The following is a 17,912-nucleotide window of genomic DNA, read 5'->3' as shown; positions in this document are numbered from 1 at the left end:
AAAATTACAACAATTGAAGGTATAAAAATATATAAATGTTTTTTTTTCTCATTAACTTGACTTTTTTATTGTATCTACAAAAGCGGGGCCTGTCCAACTGGCGAAGGCGTGGGGCCCAGGGTGAGGGCCCCGCTCACCCTGTCCTAGATTGGACAGGGCCGATCGTTATGAAATTTTATCAGTATTCGAGGAAATGGCGAATTATTGAAAAACAGATTAAAAATGTAATGGGAATTAATATTACAAAATATGAAAATAATATAGTTGTTTCATGCTAATTAACATGCAATTACTGAAAAATTATTTTATTTTCCCAAAATCGATAAGTTTCATCTTAGAGATCATAGCAAAAAACCCACACACAGCTATAACTAGTATTTAGTTTTTTTTTTATATACTTTGTGAAAATAGCGAGAGTCTTGCGCAAGACCAAGACCAAGACTGAGTCTGCAAGACCAAGACCAAGATTTTGAAAGTCTTGGTCTTGGTCTTGTTTTGATTTTCACTAATTATAGGGTTTTTGAGGGATTATTGGAATTTTTGAATACAAAACTCAAACTTTAAATTTTATTTTAAGATTTTACACGTTAATGCGAGTTTTATAAAAGTTTATATATATATATTTTTGTATAACAAGCAATAAAATAATTAAGTACCTACTCGTATCTCGTATCATAGATAGGTACTCGTATTGGACTGCAATAAATTGTGCTATAAAAACTTAGATACTTAACAAGTTTGCGATTGGCGGCGTGGCAAAGTATATTATTTAGAACCAATATAATATATCAATCTATTGAATAATAGAGCAATAAAATCGATACCTACTGTCAACAGTTGACGTTTATTACAAGTTTTTTGTCGTAAGTCGTAACACGCGTGCATTTAGTTTCAATTATTTCATTTAAAATGCCAAAAGTTTATCGGTGAGTCGATTGCGTGCAAGTTTAGCCTAGGAAAATGATTTTAATCACTTTTATTTAAATTAAATTAATTTAATCAAATATTATTTAAAATTTATACTAAATTTATTAAAAACAAAAACAATTTAACTGCATTTTTTTTGTGCATTATTTAGAATTTTCAGAGCATTATAACATTTTTTAAGGGGTATTTTTAGGGTTTTATAGGGCATTATATCCCCAGCCCTATTCATAAGTTTCTATCGAAATTTGATAAGTTTAAAAAAGCGGCGCGTGTGTAACTTTGGACACCATTGATTTACTGTGTATAATAATAGGTAAATACAAATTTTATTTAGTTCTATTGTTATGTAATTTTAATTAGTATTTCTTAAATTTTTAAATTGTTTTATTTTAAATTATTTTTTTAAAGATTGAGATTAATAAACCTATTTTTATTTAATTAATATTTAATATTAATTAGAATTCATTAATTTCTCTTACATCTGGAATAAGTCAACTCTTTTTTAAAAAACGTGAACTGTAGTCCAGAGTTAACAACTAAAATTATAATACGTTATCCTATGAATTTATATGAATATCCGGTGTTACCCATTTTGCGGTTAGGTAACTCCGGACAATCTCGAACCTTAAATAAAAGCTTAAATAAAAGCTAGCTCAAATATGACGTATATAATTTGTAGGAGCTTATCATTATCTTCTTACATGACACATGTATTGTCTGTATTAGACATTTTTACAGAATTTTAGATTCATTTTTTTAGAAATATTCGAAAAAAAAATTGCTAATTCTGTCCTAAGTTACTCCATTGTACGATATGTAGCTATAAATATTATATTATTCATTATGTCGTTTTAAAAATAACACGTACATTTGTAATTTGTTTAACACTCTACAATAATCACTATATATTTCAAAGAATATCTGTAATTTGAATTATTCATTCCGTAAATAAAGAATTATTACTATTACTATTATTATTATTTATTGATATAGGTTAGGTACCTACCTATTAATTTATAGTTTTCAGGAGAAATATTTAAATATTTGTAACTAAAAAGAAAGAAAATTCTTTATTGATAATCAATAATATCAGATTCCTACTACATATGCGAATACGACTGAGTTGACTGATTAGTGACTAATCATTGAAATATAAAAAAAAGAGTGCATTTAATTATTGTAATTAGTGATTTAGAAACTAATTATTAATTATTATCTTTGTTGTTTACTTAGCTACAAACCACTCGTACAAATTAAGCATAAAAAAATATTAAATTTCCGTTTCTCACACATTTTCTTAAGGAAAATAAAGATATGGCAACTTTAGGTTCGATTATATCATACCTATAACTATATGGCTATATAGATTACCACGAAAATGAGAATAAAACATATCCAAATATAAAAATCAAAATTCTCATTTGGACTATAACATGAGTAAATTCTATCCAGCTGTTCTCAAGTAATGTGGCTACCAATGGACAAGATTTCATTGCTTCGTTGCCCGTTAAAAATAACAAGTCTACATAGGTACATATTTAGAAATTAATTTTGATTATCTTTTGTATTAATAATTATTGCATTAAATATTTTAATTTTAAGACAATTAATATTAAAATAATACTGTAAGCTGTAACCAATAGCAACCATTTATAAACAATAATGTCGATCGTATAAATCTCAAAATCGTTTCTTAAAAGTTAAATAAAAAAAATTAAGGGCAACTTAACGAATTAACTACCTACCGCTTTTTGAGAGTTCTGGGATTTTTATTTTTTTTTTATTCCAAAACTACCTATATATTATTATAAATATGCGTTTCTTATATTTTGTTATACTTATTTTACATTATGCCATTAGGGCCATTATGTTATATTATGTTATCGGGTTATTTGGTTTAAGATGTTGGTTTATTTGTCAACCGATGAATTCATAAGTCACAACTATTTATCGTGATACAGTTATTAGTTTTAGTATTACATTATATTATTATAGATATAGCGGTATAGGTATATAGTCAGTAACTGTTTCAGTAGCGCATTGGTGAGCCAATGGCCCCAGAAAATATACATATTTATAAAGGAATTAGGATGTATGCGTATACTGTATATTGTGTATATTATACGCCTGTGATACAGTCTATATCTATAGATAAACAGATAGCTTCAAGTGCAGTTCAAGGTATGTGTTATTATCATCCTAGTATGTATGTTTAAAACATGATTTGGGTTTTTTTTATACCTGACAAGTTTTTTTTTATTGTATTTCAACAACCTTGAATTTATTATTTAACGATTCATTATTCATGTGTACTACGGTAGGGACGAGTCACGAGTGTATAATGTATACATATTACCTATACGAGAGTCTTGTTTTACAGACTACAGTACCTAAACTGTACTTGTGTCCTGTATGTAGGTAGCTATATACTGCAGCAATACTATATAATAGTAATAATAATAATAATAATAATACGTATTATTACGTGACTATTTACTTATTACTTATATAGCGTTAGATACTTAACTATATTTAAGCTGATTTAATTTCAGTTGGGAATAAAATGTTAAGATTTAAACGTTGTAAACAAAAAAGTCGGTAATATTTGTTAGCTTCACCTTAAACGTACGCCCACTATATTAAGTATAACTTTGGGTTTCTCATTTTGTAGTAAAAATTACCAAACTGTTTAAAATTAGTATATTAGACGAACACAACCAACTAGTGATTATAATTACTAGGTACTTAGGAAGGGCATATTATTTAATACCTCACCGAGGCTTTTTCTATAAAATATCTGAAGTAAATACTAAATATATTAATAGTACCTACCTAAAGTAATAACTTGGTAATAACTAATAAGACTATCATATAAATTATTTGACTTAATTTGTCCGTTAACTTCAATTTTGGTTGCAACTAATTAAAAGATTAAAATACTTAAACAAACCTTATTGGGTCATATTAGTGATTGTTACTAATTATTTATAGGTAATTTTTCCAATGAGTCGTGTTTATCAGTTAACCAATAGGTAATAGTCATAATCAACAGACAACAGCTTTCCCTTGTTCGAACCGTTTGGCAATGATCATAAAACGCAAAGTTGCAGTTCCGCTGCGACAATCTGACATTCTCTCAATGCTTGAGTATATAATCTTCAATTTTCATATTTAGAACTTTCACACACCGATGATTCTATGCCAGCTGGCAACGAACAGGCAACAGTGTACGTACTACGAAGGCGGACTATATCCGACCGGCATTTACGACATGCCGAAGATTTTTACCCGCTCACATAATATATTATTATTATATTATTATTATATAGGTACATCGCGGGTATAGACGTATAGTATAGGTATTATCAGGGCCGTCCCGAAAGACAAATCGTGGCGGGGGGCTTGACTCATTGATTTGCCAAGTAAAAAAAAATTTCCTCGAATTCACAGATATTAAAATACATCTCATAAACATATAGGTAAGTAATATACATATAAATATTTAAGCATTTGAAACCACAAACAGTGTTTAATTAATAATATTTGCATAATAATATCATATTTCAATATTTTTATAAATAATAAGACCTATACTTAAGAAATTTCAAGTACCAACGAATATTATTTTTAAATGACAACAAAATAAGTAAGACCATTATTCTTGATTTCTTAATATATTGTAATTTCATCCAAATTTTAACATAAAACAACTCTAAAAAAACTGTGTTTTTATATTTTTGATTTTTTGATTAGAGAATAACCTACTTACATGGAATCATGTTTTACATTATCAATCCTTAACTATAAAAGTTTAACATTTTATACATTTTTAACTACAAAATCATTTTTAAATTTAAAATTTAATAAATGTCAAAAATCAAACTTTAATTGCTATAAACAAAAATTGGAACTATGTATTTTAATATTTTTCAATTATCATTGTAACAATAAATTAGGAGCCTTGTATTCAAATTTTCCAACGAAAATTTCTTTGACATTTATAGAAAAAAAAACTAAAATAATTGGAAACTGTAAATTACTGAAAATTGTCAGCTCAAAACGTGTCAAAATATTTTGAAAATTGTATGGTGTACAGAAACTTCTAATTTAAACATTCAGAGAAAATTTCATTTACCTACAGTAATTTGTTTTAGATTTTGTAGAAAACTGATTTTGCGTAAAAATTCTTATTTTTCCTTTATTTTTTTTTTTTGTTTTTCCTGACGCTTTTAAAAACTACTGCGAATTTTAATCTCTCTAATGCACCAACTAGATTCACTTTCCCATCGAACAAGATACTGTTGAAGAAAATCGAAGACATTTTACTGCCCCATAAGGTGATGACCAAATGACAGACATAAAAATTAAAAATTAAAAAACACACATCATTGTAAAATCAATACACTCATCGCTTCGTTCAGAATCTAAAATATGTAAGCTGGAAACAGAATAAATGTAATTATAAATATTACTCATACGAGTAATACCTACCATATAATACTATCACAATATCGTCTGAAACCCGCACAATAGCACAACATAGCCAGGGGGTGGACACTTTTGGGTGGCAGGCCGATAACAGAAAATCATTCGCCATTTTATTTGAGGTGGTTTTATCAGTTTTAATTCAAGATAAGAAACATATTCCAAACAACATTACAGTTTACAAATCACTAATCAGTCTAATCGCTACTTAAAATTGATAAAAACTACCTCAATTAAAATGGCGGCTGATTTTTTGTTTGGCCCTATCTTACTGTATAATTTGTTATCAGTGTCCATTCTGGTTATTCTACTCTGTGACACAGCCCCCCGATCTATTTTTATAACGTTATTGCGAATTTTGGAAGAAAGCGTGTAAATCATACATATTATAATACATTTTAACAATTAACTTTATGATATAATTACCTAGATATACAAATAATAAAATATATTAATTTAAATTAAATGATTTTATTTTGTCTATATAAAGCTTAAAATATTATCATATTTTTAAATATTGTTAAAATATTACCGACTTGACAGCTCAATATCAAAATATGCCCCCCACACCCCCTCTCTACGGACGGCCTTGAATAGTGTACAGTAATATAATTATTATTACCTGCACGGCTGCATCATATCAATTATAATAATTCAATATTTCCATAAATATATTATAATATTATGTAGATTATGTAAGTAAACTAAATATAATTTTGACAGTTCCGTTATTCATCCACTTCACGTCCACGAGTTGCGTAAAGGCACCATGCAGGGTTTATTATTTACCCCATATACGGCTTTGCATATATTTACACGTCAGTCAATTCACGGTTGTCAATGTTCAACGATGAGAATTAATACAAATAATAATAGTAATAATAAATAATAACAGTAGTGAAAACCAAACATGTGCGGCGGCAAAGGCAATCGTTATCACCGTCGGGTCAATCATTTTAAATGTCAGCTCTCCACGTCTTGAGGAGGGTACATTAATATTTGTAGCGTAGTTACGTAACATCCACAACCCACTCGTGGCTTGCATACTATTATTGGTATATCCTTTTTGACAGCCCCGATAATATTTCAATTGAAACGTAGGTATTCCTATTTATTTTACTTTCGATATTCATTATATTATTATAGAGGTATCCACGATACGATACTCGTATATACTGCGACACGATAAACGGGTGTAAATTTTTAATCACATCATTTATATAATGTGTTTTTTAAATTTGATTTTATTTGGTTTTATCATTCATACCTTTTTCGGCAGTAAAAATCTTCAACTTTGAGTGAGGTTTCTGGTAGAAAATTGGATCTAGTTGCAGTGCCGGATCTTGAACTCTTATGGCCCTGGTGCAAAAAAAAATGTAGGGCCCCTAATTTAAAAATGTTATAAAATGTACTATAAATTAGAAAATGTTCATTACATCTATTTTTGGATTCAGTCACGGTATGGCTACGTGCGCACTTGCTATCGTTAACGCCGGCAGCCTAACCTCCTCTAGACGATTTCCAGGTGAACACAACTTATATTAAACTAAAATAGGTAACAAGTTAGTTATTATGTTAGGTTACAAATTTATATTAACATGGTGACATGAAATTATCAATATTGGGGATACAAATTTCTACCACTCCGGAGCTGGCTGGTCCTTGCTGAGCTGCTGTCGTTTTGTATGGCTGATCTGCCGTCAGGGTAGCTGAACTGCTGTTGTGGCTGATCTGCCGTGTCTCGCTTTTGGGTGAGACGGATTGGAACGGATAAAAGTCGCTTAAATAAATTCGCTTCTGTTTGTGAGTCAAAAACGTGGTTTACGTTTTCACACAATGTTGAAGAACAAAAATGATGATATCAACAATTGTGACCGACACAACAATCGGTTTAAAAAATGAAGTGATGGCGCTGGAGCGTCGCCAGCCGCACATCAACGGCCGTCCGGCGGCCTAATAGTATGGCCAACTGCTGGCAATGCTGGCAACCATAAGCACTATTGTGGCGCGTAGTGGCGAACAATTTGAATGTTGACGGTGCTCGAACATACTCCCCCTTGGAAATCCCAGATCTGGATTTCCGATGAGTTTGAGCTGTTTGACGTCTCAGTTCGTTTGGGCTACAGATGATGGAACCGATCAGGCACACAGTTGATGTTGATTCTTCACGCCTACTTGGAGTGGTACAAGAGGGGGGTTACATCAACAACAAGTTATCATACAAGTGATTGATAGACATTTTAACATATTATGGTAACTGTAGGGTCACAGGTTTATCACATTACAATTTATCACAAGTTACAAAATTTTAACAATATCACAGAGGATTACAAATTAACTATTAGATTACATTAAGATTTTATTTAAAAAGAAACAACTGTGAAATCACAATTGTGTAATAAGCTATAACATCATAAAACAAATCAAGGAACAATAAAAACAAACAACTGTGGATCAACAGTTGCCTTAAGGGGGCTGGAGCGTAATCAATTCTAAGGAGTAAAAACTAGGCATTTTATATTTCTGTTTATCTGGGTCTTGTGTATGTGTTGAAAGTAAATGAACATTAGTTGTGTAATTCGTAGTACTGATCACGTTTTATAGGGGCATCATAGTGTCAAGAGAAAGGAAGTAAAAACATTATGACTGATCAGTCGGTAGCAGTACCAGTTTTACTACAGGTCTGACAAATGAACGACCTTTCGTTAGAACCCGAGCTACTCTATCCACCCCATCCTTACTAGGTATCACCTCAAGGATGCGACCCAAACGACAGAGTAGTGATGGTGCAGTGTTATCCTTTAGGACCACCATGTCTCCTACCTTGACATTTTCTTGGTTTGACAACCAGCGACTCCTAGCTTGCAACCAGTGACGTAGCGTGGGTTTTAAGAAAGTGTAAGCAGAAAAACTAATGTTTTGGAAATTTATTAGTAATTTTGCAGTCAACTACAAATGTACACAGCCGCCAATTATCGCCTTATCGGTGATACAAATAATAATAAACCGGTTGGTACTGTGGTGTATGCAAAATCATAAGTGCTTACAAATTGTATATAAATACGAGCCCCCTCTACGACATTGTACGCAAGCCGTGTCTATTAGCCCACGTAAGGAGTTTCAGAACATGTTACACGACGGCACAGCGCGTCAACACCAAGTGTAAATAAAATAAAAATAGATTTTCCAGTTTTTCCACCATCATACGCAACGGCCGACGATGATAACCAAAATATGGCTGTGTTCATTAAAATTGTTATCTTATATTCTAAACATATTATTATTTATTATTTTTATTATTATAGAAACTTAAAAAAAAAATAGTCCAAGATTTAATTTGAGTTGTAATTTTTTATTATAATAACATTAATATTAACTTATTTTTTCCTTTTTCAAGTGTAAGCAGTGCTTACAGTGCTTACATGCACGCTACATGCAGTTGCAACGTATTCAAGTATTCTGACGACCATTTTCGACAGAAGGCTTGAAATGTCTGTTGAAGGAGCTTCCAACGTCGCTGTAGGTTGACTGGCTTCACATTGAGTTCCTCCTCAGGAACTGCCAACAATGGTTGACCAATTAAAAAATGACCTGGGGTCAAGACAGTCCAAGTCCTCCAGATCTGAAGTGACAGGAGTTAACGGCCTGGAGTTCAACGCGGCTTCAACCCGACATAGAATTGTAGAGAACTCTTCCAATGTCCAAGTCTGCGCCCCCAATGACCTTATCAGCAATGATTTGGTAGACTTTACCGCAGCCTCCCAAAGTCCACTAAAGTGGGGAGCACTAGGCGGGTTAAAGTTCCAGTGACACATCAGACGACTGGAACATTGATCCTTACTCGAGGGCGAGTTGATTAACTCTTGGAGCTGGTGCGCAGCTCCAACAAAGTTTGTCCCACAATCTGAGTGGATGGACGTTGGTACACCTTGTCGGCAACAAATCTGTCAAGCGTAGCTAAAAAAGCATCTGTTGATAGATCCAGTACAACTTCCAGGTGGATAGCCTTTGTATTCATGCAAACGAATAATGCTAAATATACTTAATATTCACGCGCTTTTCTTAACTTGGTTTCCTTCATTACTAAAGGTCCCGCGTGGTCAATTCCCACTGTAGTGAATGCTCGGCAGGCTTGCTCTCTGGATACGGGCAGATCTGCCATTTTTGGTTGAGGGTTCACTCCATCCAGTTTTACACAGGTAATGCAAGATTTGATAGCCTTATAGACAACCCGGCGAACTCCCAGGATCCAGAAGCGACTATTGACCAGCGAGATAAGAAGTCTTGACCGGGCATGACATGCACTCAAGTGCCAATGGCGTGCAATCAACGCAGATAAGTGGGAATCTTTTGGTAACAGTATGGGATGCTTGCACATGGCATTCTGCAGCCAACCGCCTACTCGAATAACAACAACTTTATCGATAAAGGAGCTAAGTTTAGCATACACCCTTGAGGATACTGAGCTGCCACTTGTCAATTCCAGAAGTAGAGAACTTAACATACATTCCTGGGTACATTTAACTATCACGTACAATCTATCTCATCTAGCTCTGAACGTGTCAAATGACCAAAAACTGTTTCTTGCTATCTACATTTTGCAATGAAATGAAATAGTCGTGCTATAACATGTATCATGATGCTATATGACGAAAACCGCGTAAACCATTCTTCTTTCCTTATTGGCGTCTTTATCACAAGGGACACTGGATGAACTTCCGGTAGCTGGTCGCCCGGCATGGTAGTTGGACGGAGGTCCCAATGATCGACTGGAGATCTTAAATACTCTGGACCAGACCAATACAACTGAGCTTTTACAATTTCTGCTGGAGTCAATCCCCGTAATGCACAATCAGCCGGGTTTTCTTCAGACCTGACATGAGCCCACTTGCATCTTGGAAGCAAAGTCTTGACATGGTGGACACGATTGGAGACAAACCCCTTCAAGGCGACGTGAGGGTTTAGTAACCAAGACAAGACTATGGTTGAATCCGACCAAGAATAAACACCTGATATCTTCATATGCGCTCCAAGTATCCGATGCATACGTGATAACCAAGAAGCCAACAAAACAGCTCCACATAACTTCAATCTGGGTATCAGGTGGTCGACTTCATCGGTGCCAATTTAGTTTTTGCTCCGAGCAAGTATACAGTCACACGAAGGTACAAAACTGCAGATAACCTCTCTCAGAGGCATCGCAAAAAACACACAACAAATATTCTATCCCGGTGGAACCACCAATGTAACGTGGAATGTGAATCTCTGTCAGCCAACCTAGCATGTCCATAAATTGTTGCCATTCCTTAGCGATTGCTGGTGGTAGTGGCTCATCCCAAGAAGTTTGAGCAGACCGTAAGTGTTGCATAATACATTTTGCATGGAAAATAACTGGCGATAGAAATCCTAACGGGTCGAAGATCCTCGTAATTACCGATAACACCCCACGTTTGGATAAAACTGACTTAATTGCTGTTATATCGTACACAAAGTGATCAGAAGTTGGACGCCACTGCGTACCAAGCACGGGAATACCATCACCACGGTCAAACTTGAGGGGATCACCTGCCAAGGTCTCTGGCAAAAAACCTGATAGCAACCGTGGTTCGTTGCTAGACCATTTCTTCAACATTAATCCCGATCTGGACAATGTTTTAATTAAACTAGATTTCAATGATAAAGCAGCTTCCAAAGATGGTGCTCCAACACAGATGTCGTCCATGTATGTCTGAAATTTGAGCACCTTACCAACTTCAGGGACCTCTTTACAATCATTGTCAGCTATGTGACGAAGGACCCGAAGCGCTAGATACATCATACGTAACCGTATTCAACGTGTACTTTCGGATCTGGAGCTGTGGAGAATTTCTCCAAAGAATATGCTGGTATCCGCGGTATTTTTCCAGTACCCAAACTGGCGATACATTGTGCAGATGTTTGTGGTAAATGCGACGGTATGTACTCTAAAGCCCGTCAAGACATCAACTATATCTTGTTACAACTTTGGTCCGACATGGAGACCGTCATTCAGTGAGGAACCGGATAACAACGAGCCGAGGCGTCAAAGACCACTCTTAACTTTGTTGTACAAGGTGGGGTTTTTGCGATTTGTGTTTTCTTCGGTTTTGTCAGTGTTGCTTTTGCTTGGTGATTGTTTTTTTCGAAGTTGCTGCAGGTTTTTGAATACAAGACATCCGCGATAATTTGCTGGGTGATCTCCGTTACATAACGCACATTTGGCAGAGAGGTCTCGACTTTTGGTGCATGTGTCAGTTCTGTGGTTTTCACCACAACGGACACATCCCGGATGGTTGTTGCAATGGACCCCCCTCCCCCCCTAAATAAAATTTTAAACTATTAAAAATTATATTTTAATACATCATGTTACATTTTAATTGTAAGATTACGGTGTTATGCTTATTTCTTTTACCATTTAAAGAGTTTATGAATAAACATTTTTGTTGGTTTTTCAATGATATCATTTTTTTATACTTTTTACATGTTAAAAAGATTTGGACCCCCCTTTGAAAAATTCCTGGGTACGCCCCTGGTTTATTTTAATTGATTCAGTAGAGCTTTTGCAGGTAAAATCGTCTGTCGGTTCTATAATATCTTTTATTTTCTCGCAAAATTGTCGATAATTTTGAACTCTTGTTTTAATATATATTGGTGGAGGTATTTAGAGACGATTTCGTTTGCTTCATTAGTTTCCATATTAGTCTTCATTTTGTGATAGGACACTGAATTTATTATGAGAGAAAAATTGCGTGTTAGTCGTGGTTTTAATTGTTTTTGATAACTGACTTTGTTTATCAGAATTTAAACATTTGTGAGATTTGAGAGAGACAACTTCAGTCCATTCGTAATTGAAAACATCGTTCGTATCAGACACGCTTAATTGGCTTTTATTCTTTATCTTTTGTACGGTGTTTTGGTTGATAATTTTAATTGGGGAGATAGACTTAGATTTAGAGTTCATTTTAATTAGGTGTTGTTACGTAAGTGAAGATACGCGGCTGGAAAGACGGTTTGTTATGCGTTATATAGGTTTGAATAATTAAAATACTTACAAAAAGTCTTGTCTTAGGGTTTTGGGCCCCAGACGGGCAGCGATTTTTTTTGTTAAAAAAAGCACTTGAATTTCTTATTTTTTTTAACACTTTTCACAACAAAAACGGTTGAGTATTTAGTTTGATTTTTAATAAAACAGTAATTATCGAATAAATTAGATGCACACATACGAGTGCGGGACATCGAAAAAAACGTATGTCTAAAAAAAAAATTGCAAAAAAAGGGTGTCCCGGAAAGTAACAAAATACTAAAATATTTCTGTAAGTAAAAAGAAGAGTCTGTTAAAGAGGTCTGAGGGAGCCTAGGCCCCTGCCCCCTCTAGATCCGCCACTGATTATATCATTGAATTCAAATTGTACACCTATCTATTACAGTGACAACCGTGTAACCTACTGTAGAGCTTACATGCCGACATCCACTTACCAGCTTTATAGTTATTTTTTCTGTAACTGAACTTTTTTTGATTATATTAGGACATTAGGTGGACGTCGTACCCGTATATTATTTTGAATAATAACAGAATAAAATTGATTATTTAGAATGTAAAATAATAACTTTTTTTGATTATATTAGGACATTAGGTGGACGTCGTACCCGTATATTATTTTGAATAATAACAGAATAAAATTGATTATTTTGAATGTAAAATAATTTGCTATGTTAAGATGGGTTAGTAAAACTGAAACAAAATATGCGGGTACGACACGGTCATCCTCTTTAAACATATTTATAAAAATAAATATATATTTTTTAATACGCAATTTAAAACTATGTATGTAAAATATGAGTTTATAATATAGTATATTTTAGATTCTAAGGGAAACGATGAATGTATTGATTTTACAATGATGTGTTTTTTTTTAATTTAAAATTTTTTTTTTCTGTCTGTCATCACCTATTAGGACAGTAAAATTATTTATATTTTCTTCAACAGTATCTTTTCTGATAGGAAAATCCAGTTGGTCAAACATTTTCCAGTAGTTTTCAAATGCCCCGTGAAAAATAAAAGAAAAATTAAGGAAAAACAGGAATTTTTACGCAAAATCTGTTTTCGAGAAAATTTATTTTGGTTTATGGTGCAACTCTTAAACAAATAACTATAGATACATGAAAATTTTACTGAATGTTTATATTTTCATTTTCTATACATCATACAATATTGAAAAAATGTTGACTCTGTTAGAGCTGTTTACGGACATTGTCAGTTTTCAATTTATTTCTATGTAAAATAATGCGTGATTAATACAAGGCTCCTGATAAATTGTTACAGTAGTAGTTGAAAAATATTAAAATACATAGGCACAATTTTTTTTATAAGCATTTAAAGTTCGAATTTTGACAAAATTTATCAAATTTAAAATTTAATAATTATTTTGTAGTTAAACATTTATAAAATGTTCAACTTTTGTAGATAATAGGATTGAAAATTTAAAACAAGGTTCCACTTAAATAGGTTATATATAAATTACTTTATTCACAATAATATCATCAAATATAAGAGTCATATCATAGGCTGATTGACTTGAATTAAAATTTAAAACCATCTATTACAGTGACCCACTTGTAATTTACTGTACAGCAGAGTGACACCCACTTTCCCACGTTTTTTTCTGTTTCAATTTCGAATTCTGGAGCTAATGTCACTGATTCGAGTAAGTAATTGATTAATAATATAACAGTATATTAAGTACAGTCCTGTAAAGTATTTAAGTAAAAGTATTTGAGTAAAAGTATTCAAATACTTTTTTAAGTATTGAATAACTTTTTAAATACTTTCAGCATGAAGTATTTTGAATGGTATTTTAAATACTTTTTTTTGTATTAAATACTTTTTGGTATTGGATACTTTGTTTTTTTATATTGAACATTTTATTTTTATTCGAAATAATTGGTTGGAAAAATATTATTGTCAACTACAATAATAGAATAATAGTTTTATTTAATATTCTGTATTTCTGTGTTAGCCGAAGCCCGAAGATTTGTAAAAACCAGATTTGTAAAAAAAGTTATTGAATATTGAATAACAATATTCCCTTTAAAACTATTAGATAACTATTAGATTACCTACTACCTATGTGTTTATATTACGATAATTAGAAACCCACTTTAAAAACCAAAAGTATTTGAAAAATATTCCAAATACTTTTTCAAAGTATTTAGGTAGTATTTGAAATACTATACAATTAAAGTATTTGAGTAGTATCTTAAATACTTAAAAAAAAAATGTATTTGAGTATTTACTCAAGTACTTTTTAAAAGTAGGTATTCTTTACAGGACTGATTAAGTATTAACTAATAACTGGGTCTTTACTCTTTTATTTTTGTTTAATATTATTAAATAGACTTGTAATAAATACTTTTAATTCATATTGTATGAGTTAAATCTAAAATTAATTATATTGTATACTCGTAGGGTAGGTACCTATACCTACTTTACATACAAAAATATGTATCTAAATGTCACACACTTTAAATCTTAGAATATTACCTACATAAGATTATATGATTTCCTATAAAAAATATTCTTAATACTAAATAATTTTATTCACAATATGAATATATGATATTTAAATATTTTAGAATGTACCTAAATACCTATCCTATTAAATAATAGTATTCAAATATTTTATTTAAATAATTACGATTTAGAACATACCTATTTTACTTATACAAGTCTGTGAGAAATTATGAAAAGTAGGCAGTTCCCAATATTATAAATTATTTTCACCAATTATTCGTAATATAAAATTTTTCAGCTGGTAATGTTAGTAATGTAAAATGTTAACTTGGAATATTGTTGGAAAACAATGATGAATTTATGTCGATAACTGTTGATTACATTTTCTATGGACTAAAATAATGCTGCAACAAAGTAGATATATCTTACATTTAAAAATAATAACTTTTTTTTTTTTGGGGGGGGGGGGGTGGGGCTGTATGGAAGGGCAGCTAAAATATATTTTCCCGGGAAGTAAAAGGTCCAAATACGTGCCTGTGTTTACCATATATTTATATCAGCATTTTCTATACACAGTGGAACTTTCAAATTATATATCGACGCTTTTTGAGCTATTTAAAGCCATGATAAATTTTCAAATGTTGTAAACTATTTTTCAGTTAGAAATTCATAAAAGTTTTTCTTTTCATAGCTAAGTTGAGAAATTTTAATAAAAGATTCCCAACAAAATTTTCTACTTATAGCAAAACAATTAAGCTTAGCGTTAAGTAACGATATTTTTTTTTGAGTGTTTGAATATATAATTTTTAAACGATATTATATATTACGTAGTAATTTATTGAATTCAACAAGACCTTAAAACACTACCCACCACCAACAAAAGTTATACGTGTTCGGCGCCACTGAGCTAGGCGTAGACCGTCTTTTCTCAAAATCGTTTTTCGTATCCAAATATCCAAAAAAATAAGGGAAAACAGGAATTTTTACGCAAATTTAGTTTTCAACAAAATAGATTTTGCTTTTGGTATAACTCTAAAACAAATGTCCGTTTTAACTGATTGTTTAAATTATCATTTTCTACAGGCGATAGAAGTTACAAAAACTTTGATTTGTTTTGAACTGTTTAGGCCGTTTAGGGACATTTTCAGTTTACAATTTTACTAGTTTTTTGTCTATGAATGTCAATAAAACATTATTTTCGGGTAAAAAATATTGAAAATTTAATACAAAGTTCCCAATATATTGTTACAATGATATTTAAAAAATATCAAAATCCAGTCACAATTTTTTTTATAAGCATTCAAAGTTCAAATTTTGACAAAATACTAAAAAAATCACAAAAATTAGAAAAAAATGTTGAGTTGAGAATTCATAAAAATTGTTTTTTTTTAAATCTATGATTTTAAAATGTAATACAAGATTCCTCATAAGTTTGTCTACCTTTATCAAAAAAAGAAATGTATACAAGCAAATCAAATTAAATTTTATGAGCGTTTGAAATTCATATTTTTACAATACTGAATATTCACTCGATTTCTCATGTACCTACCTAGCGGTTTTGTTATTTTATTGTTATTCAAAAACAAATAACTGTAGATACATGAAAATTTTATTGAATGTTTATATTTTCATTTTCTATAGGTACACCATAAAATTTTGAAAATATATTTTCTATATACAATTGTTTTTGTTGTGTGATAAATAATAATGATAATAATGCGTGATTAATACAAGGCTCCTGATATATTGTTACAGTATAGCAGTTGGAAAATATAAAAATACATAGGCACAATTTTTTTTTTTATAAGCATTTAAAGTTCGAATTTTGACAAAATGTATTAAATTTAAAATTTAATAATTATTTTGCAGTTAAAAACGTATATGTTCAACTTTTATAGCTAAGGATTAAGCAAATCAAATTAAATTTTATGAGAGTTTGAAGTGCATATATTTACAATACTGGATTCATTTGATATTCATTCGATTTCTCATATAGGTAGCGGTTTTGTTATTTTGTTCATTTTTTGTTATTCAAAAATGAATAATTTGTAGAAACATGAAAATTTTACTGAATGTTTATATTTTCATTTTCTATACACCATAATATTTTGACTCTTTTTGAGCTGTTTACGGACACTATCGGTTTTCCATTTTTTTCTATAATTGTTAATAAAATGTCATTTGTCGTGTAATATAATGCGTGAAAATTTAGTACAAGACCCCTGATATATTATTACAATAGCAGTTAAAACATGTTAAAAATTCATAGGTACAATTTTTTTTTATGAGCATTTAAAATTCGAATTTTGACAAAATTTATAAAATGTTCAACTTTTATAGCTAAGGATTGAAAATTTCAAACAATATTCCTCGTAAATAGGTTACATATAAATTACTATATTCACAGTAATATCATCAAATATGTATACTTGGTAACATCATAGGCTGTCTCACCGTCTTCGCTCAGAATCGTTTTTCTTATACAATTATATTATATCATTAGATTCAAATTGTATTCTAATTGGAACATCATACATTCCAGTAACCCACTTGTAACCTACTGTACAGCAGTGTCACCCAATCGCCCACCTATTTTACTTTGTATTTAATAATTTTATATATTTTTTTTTGCTGTAAATTAAACTTAAAATTTAAATGTTTTCTACTATTATCTAATACATTTTTAATTCGTATTTTAAATTATTCTGAAATCTATTATCACAACCATAACTTTAATAATAATAATAATTGTTATAATAACTTTTGTTTTTAAGTTAATCACAAACAAATTATACTTCATAAGACTATCAATATGAGGCCTTAAGAGGACGTCGTACCCGCATGTGTTGTCTCCGTCTTACACACGTACGTTATAGCAAATTATCGTTTGCTAGTTTCAATAGGGTACTGTAATTTTTGATTTTAGAGTGAATTGACATATTATCAAACTTTTAGGTAACAGAATTATCTG

The 17,912-nt window shown here is 31.3% G+C and overlaps 1 protein-coding gene across 2 annotated transcripts in view; it reads left to right on the top strand.

Moving 5' to 3' along the window:
• Nucleotides 1–837: 837 nt before the first annotated feature.
• The window catches only part of LOC100572314, a 20,896-nt gene continuing 3,821 nt past the window's right edge, over nucleotides 838–17,912 (top strand). Inside the window, exons 1-2 of one of the 2 annotated variants that reach the window (XR_001680135.2) lie at nucleotides 838–1,240; nucleotides 14,037–14,135. The gene's annotated coding sequence lies outside the window, so the exon portion shown is untranslated. The remainder of the gene's footprint in view (nucleotides 1,241–14,036; nucleotides 14,136–17,912) is intronic. The other variant, XR_003839181.1, reaches the window with a different exon arrangement.

This window comes from Acyrthosiphon pisum, chromosome X (assembly GCF_005508785.2).
Source record: "Acyrthosiphon pisum isolate AL4f chromosome X, pea_aphid_22Mar2018_4r6ur, whole genome shotgun sequence".
In the NCBI taxonomy this organism is placed as follows: Eukaryota; Metazoa; Arthropoda; class Insecta; order Hemiptera; family Aphididae; genus Acyrthosiphon; species Acyrthosiphon pisum.
This window is presented reverse-complemented; position numbering and strand designations above follow the sequence as displayed.